A 6,000-nucleotide genomic window follows, 5' to 3' on the forward strand; every position below is an offset into this window, starting at 1 on the left:
TTACTTACATAGTATAAGACATCTTGGGTATTTAACACTAAAACCAGCAAGAAAATATTGACCATACTGGTAGGAAACGGTTTTAGTGGAAAGAACAACGGAAATCTGGAAATACCTGTTTATTCATTCATGAAAAATTTCTCACTTGCCTAATTGGTTCTGGACTCTGTACTCAATGCTGAGGATTCAATGACTCCTGCCCTCCGGACATATAGTCTAGAGAGAGAAAAGGACAAAGAGATCCAGAGCATAGTGGAGGACACTGTCAGGGAAGTCTTCTGAGAGGGCATGATGTCTAGGCTGAGAGTTGAAAGAAGAGAATTCTCTAGGGAAAGAGAGCAGCTTATATATAAACCTAGAGGCAAAAAGAACAGGACAACACAGTTGAGAAGCTGGAGAATATTTAACATAGCTAACGTAGGGAATACACACTGAGAAAGAGAGACTGGTGAGAGAAGTTGGATATGCAGGGCCAAATTCTGTGAGCCCTTGTAAGCCATGTTAAGAATTGTCGACTTTATCTTAAACTCAAAGAGAAGCCACTGAAGGTCTCGGGGAAGAAACGAACCAGATCTGTGTTTCTGAAAGCCCAATCTGAATGTGAGGGGGACAATATATAGTTCCAGCTTTTCAACAAGCCCTGGGTGGAGTGTGCCCAGGCCAGAACCTCCAATAGTCCAGTGCTGTTTTTAAAGGAACTTACAGAAGAAAGAGCAATCTAGTCTTCTTATGTTAGGAACTGGATGTGTGATCCCGGGCAGGAAAGTTAACCTCATTATTTCCAGTGTTCCCAATTTTTTAAATGGAGATGGAATCATCAGCTTCTTCCACCCAGTGGAGATTTGTGGAGATTAAATGCAGTAATGCAAATGGTAACTCCTGGAAAAGTACACATTGCTACACAAGATTATTCGATCATGACAATATGGAAAAGCTGGAAGGGGGAACTTCAAACTCTACATGTGACAGTTTTTGGGAAATGGACACTGCTCCTCCATTAATAAAGAGAAGTAAAAACATGCAATAAGCAATAAACAACCATATTCAAATAATCAGTGATCTCTCCGAAACTGAGTACATGAGTCATTCTGATTTGCTCCCAGTCTTCGGTGGTTCATTACGGGCACACTCTACAGGACTGAGTAGCTATCACTTCATGACCTATGTTTTCAGGTACCCCAAATGTATGGCTTGGAAAGAAGAGTGAGAACATTCCCAAGAAACTGGTCTCTTTCCCATGATGTTTGGTATAGGACTTTTGTTACGTGTCTCTCCAGCTTTTTCCCCAAGAACCAGCTGTACCATGCTATAAGCAATTTATCTTCATGTCACATTCTTGGCTCCTGCCATTAATCACAGTGTTCCCTTACTGGTGAGATTCTGATTTTGAGCACTGAGAAAATAAAAGACACAGGGTGGGATGCTGTTCATGACCTAATTACTCTCATCCCATTGGTTTCCACCCCCATTCCTCCTCAACCTTGCCCCCAAATACCAGCAAGCTGCTTTAAAGCCACTGCTTAGCTGTCTTTAAAATGGCTTGTTCCAGCAGATGTTCTCAGCCTCACACGTGCATTTTCCTTTTTTTTTTTTTTTTTACTCACACTTTCTATATGAATAGCAGATTGTAATGCTTCTGTTTTTCTGATCCAGAGGGGAAGACTCTACATCAAATTAGACCAGCTTTCTTTCAACAAGCTTAGTAACAGTGTAGGTGGATGTTCTGACCCTCTTCCCTCCCCCTGCCTCCCTCTCCTACCCCCACCCGCCTAGAACTGCTAGCAGATGTTTCCTCTAAGTCTTTCTTCTTCAAGCCCCAATTCTCTGACTTTCTGGTCTCTATTAACAAACTGCATTTCTTTCATCCAGTTATCTCTGATTGCTTTGCACTCCCAACCCACACAGGATCAAGAATGCTGTCACCTCCCATCTCTTTGACTAGTCTCCAGCAATTTCAGTGAACGAAGAAAACCCACCGATGAGATCTGAACAGCAACAGCCTGTTTAGTCAGCGCCCGTGGCTAGTCCCGAGACCAGTTCTCTTACACAGTCTTCCTCTCTTCCAAGATCTCACTCACAAACATGGAAGGTAATGACAGGATTTGTTCATAGAACACGTTATGTTCTTTGAAAAAGAAAGGCTGTCAACTGAATCCACTTTTAATTATTATTTTGAAAAGTCATGAGCACCAGAGACTTTGGGTGTTGGTGTTTCATCTCCTTTAACTAGTTATGAAGCTGTCTTGAATATATTGTCATAGGTATAATATAAATAAATCAAACTAATTTTTCTTGATTTACTCTTTATCTTCCCAACATTGTGCTTCTCCTCATTCTAAACAGTTTGTCAAATGGCAATGTATTATATTTAAATATATTTTCTCATTTATATTGTTAAATTTCCCACTCAAAACTTAACAACAGCTTGGCTATGCCTTCTTGAAACAAACTGGTAACCGCCACTCTTTCCCCCTTCTTTAAAGACTACCATTTCTGCACGCACTCGGCCCTCCATACCATACTAGCAGGAGACAAGCTATAACCCTGATACCGAAGGTGCTCTGTGAATACTCATCAGCACCAGGAAGGGACTGCTGTTTTGCAGTTTAGGAGTCAGACCTAGATTTGAAGCCCCGGCTCTGCCACCAGAGAGCAATGTGGCAGCTTGAGCAAGTTCCTGAGACTTTCTGGGTGTCTCTTCGGCTATAAATGGAAATCCTAAAGCCTCCATATAAGGATAAACAAGAAGGTTTGTGATAATGAATTTCAAATGCCTAGCAGGGACAGGCATTAATAGATTCAATAAAAAAGTTATCTTTGCAAGTGTCCCAGAGCTAGATTTGAGGTCTCTGATGAAAATGGAAACAACAAACATTAATTCATTTTCATTTTAGCTGAAAGTGGATCCACCCAAAGGACTGTGTTCCAGGTGTACAAACTATTCATCCAGCCCGGATAGGAGAAATATTCCCAAGCCTCACTTACTAACATACAGGGCTGAAGAGGTGCCTTCCTGAGAGGCTTCGTTCCAAGTGATGGGTCACCCTAAGGCCTTCCCAAGCTAGCAGGCTTTTTCCTCTGTTTACTTCATTATTCTAGGAATTAGAGAAAGGAGCGCTATTTAAGGACAACAGATTAACCTCAGTACTTCACTACAATACGTATCCTGTATTAACCAATCACAGCAAAAACAAAAGCAATCAAATAAATAGCTAACTATCCTTAAAGGGGAACAACCTACAACATAATAAGAGGAAAAAAAACCAGACAAGGATTTTAAAACTTCTACCCAACCTCCACAAACAGACCAGGAAATTACAGCATTTGGAAACAAGAAAACACCTTACCGAGCTTGAACAAAGTGCTCGTTTTGTCAGTGTGTCCTAATGCACTAGTAATGGCATGCAAGAAAATGTATCTTTCCCTTACATGTCTATTTTTGATGTCACTTCTATTTTATCTACTGGACATCACATTTCTTTTTGTTCACTGTAAAAATTATCTTTTTAAGATGAAAAAAAGTCAGCAACTTGGCACATATGCTAATTGTCAAGGATTTTAGATGAAAGAAAAAATTCTCATTAACTTGGGCCTAGTAATTAGTAATCTACTATAATTTATAATGTGCTAAGCTTATCTTTATAGTATTTTCTTTTAATAGAGAATTAGTAATTCGAATGAAATAAGAAACAGTGTGTTCAAAGAATTCTAAAATCTTTCTTATGAAGTCCTTGGTGTCAGTCATGATTTCTGAACAAATTGGTCTCATTGTTCTCTAAACATGCACAGTATTTTCTTACCTCTGTCTTTGCCCATGCTAGTCTATCTTTGTAATGCCCCTCCACCTCACATCTTTACCTTCTGAAACTCTACCTTTCTTTTAAAACCCAGCTCAAACAATATCTCCTCAATGGAGCCTCCCTTAATCTCTTCTCCTGCCAGGAACTCCCCCCTCGCTGGAAGCTACATAGAAAGTAGGTATAAACAACGCACTAATACCTGATGAAATGCTGTAAGGGAGCAACAATCCTACACAACACTACTTCAGTATCAGCTTCTGGAACTGAAGGAGTAGCTCTGGTATCTCAAATCTGAATTAGAGTACACAAGAGAATTTAGACAAGGATTGATGCCAATACTGTATATTTTGCAAAGGATTACACTGTATCCATGTGTAAGTACACACATGCACAACACACACACATTCTGGAGATACTGCTGCCCTGCAGTACATCTTTTAAAACACAAAGCAAAAACAAAACAAAATTTAAAACAAACCAGCAAAAAAAGTAAACTACTGTCCTGAATTAAAAGCTCAAGTCCCTATTTATTTCCGGGAAACAAAATCAAGAGTTTAGTGTCTATAAGAGCATTTAAAGTAGCCTGGGTTGATGAGTCACTTGTTATTTAGGGAGGGTTAGAACTGTTATTCACAGAAAAAGGAAACACCGATTATCTTAATTCTAAGTCCAGAACGGCTCAAGTGGCTTTGTGAACGCCAGTAAAACAATAAACTAACCAAACAGAACTATCATTCAATATCTCTGGGGGAACATACTTAAAGGAATAGAAGGGTCACATCTAATGCTAAAACCCAACACTCTGAGCTACTAAAGGAAACTCAAAACATTGTGCTGGATACAAAAAACACTTTGCTTAAATTTCAGATAAGGGCCACCGGGGAGGTCAGAAAGGTTTATCAATACAGCCTAACAAGAAAAAATGACAGCTCAAACAGTCCATGAGATTCATGATCTCAAACTTAAATGTACAACAGTGATCTCTGAACACAGACAAAAAAGGAAAACAGGGCTTAAATGCAAGAAGAGCCCAAGTCAGGATTACATAGAGGGCCAATGGTGAGAAGGATCGTGGTCCCTGGGCAGGTTTGGTACCTTCTTTCCTCTAAATCCTCTGATGGCACATGCCCTCTTAGCAGTCTCTATGTTCACTGGCCTTCCCTTTCAGTGGCAGAGTCACTGAATCTACAGGGATCTTCTCTTGTTCATTATCTTGGGATGCAATAGGATAAAACTATATCATCAACAGTTAGATTATTTGGATAATTTCGGCATTTTTTTTGCATGGTATCTCAAGGTAACCCATCTTAAACACTACTCAAGAGCTAATAATGACATTGATTACAAATATAAGCACAGTTTTTTAAAGTGTGGCCTTTTGGGGACAAAACTCTTCTCTTCGAGAACCACCGCTTTAGGCTAAAGTTTTTAAGAAGTCGAAGATGCTTAACCATAGCCATTCATTATTTCACCTAACTGATTTTATTAAGTGCCTATTAAGTGCAAGGCACCATTATCAAATCTGAGTATAAAGTAGTAGGCAGACAGATAAGAGATCTATTCTCATCCAATAGGGAAGACTGATAATATAAATAAATACATAATAGTTTCAGATACCAGTAAGTGCTATGAAAACAAACAAAACAAACCAGGAGAATGAGCCTGAATGTGATTTTGAGGTAAGGGTGCCCTTTCAGAAAGGGAGGATGGGAAGTCAGAGGAAACTCCCAGCTGTGAGCTGAAGCCACGTGAAGAGCTACAGAAAGATATAGGTAGGGGAACAAACAGAGTGCTGAGGCACAAATGAGTTTGGCATGTTCCAACAACAGAAAGTGGGTCAGTGTAGCTGGGACACAGTAAGAATGGGGAAGTGTGGTAGCAGATGAGGTTAGAGATACAAATTTAGAGTCAGATCGTGTAGGGTCTTAGACGTCTCTACCACTGTAGATTTTATTCTAGGTACAGTAGAAAGCCACTGGAAAGAGTTAAATGAGAAAGGGATTTACATTTTTAAAATACAATTGTGCTGGCTCCTGGGTGGCTCAGTCTGTTAAAGGTCTACCTTTGGCTTGGGTCATGATCCCAGGGTCCCGGGATTGAGTCTCCTATGGGGTTCCCTGCTCAGCGGGGAGTTGGCTTCTCCCTCTGCCCCTTCCCCCACCCCCGCCTCTGTGTGTGTGTGTGTGTGTGTGTGTGTGTG

General features: G+C 40.2%; 2 protein-coding genes across 3 annotated transcripts in view; one reads left to right on the forward strand and one right to left on the reverse strand.

Annotated features, from left to right (window-relative positions):
* LOC103659680 (serine protease 58-like) overlaps positions 1–5,888 on the forward strand; it is a 194,845-nt gene extending 188,957 nt beyond the window's left edge. The window contains exon 5 of the transcript XR_005838082.1: positions 1,906–5,888. The gene's annotated coding sequence lies outside the window, so the exon portion shown is untranslated. The remainder of the gene's footprint in view (positions 1–1,905) is intronic.
* The window catches only part of NAB1 (NGFI-A binding protein 1), a 44,773-nt gene that overhangs the window by 11,684 nt on the left and 27,089 nt on the right, over positions 1–6,000 (reverse strand). The gene's annotated exons all lie outside the window — the stretch shown is intronic.

The sequence above is a fragment of the Ursus maritimus genome, unplaced genomic scaffold (assembly GCF_017311325.1).
Source record: "Ursus maritimus isolate PB19 unplaced genomic scaffold, ASM1731132v1 scaffold_1, whole genome shotgun sequence".
NCBI lineage: Eukaryota > Metazoa > Chordata > Mammalia > Carnivora > Ursidae > Ursus > Ursus maritimus.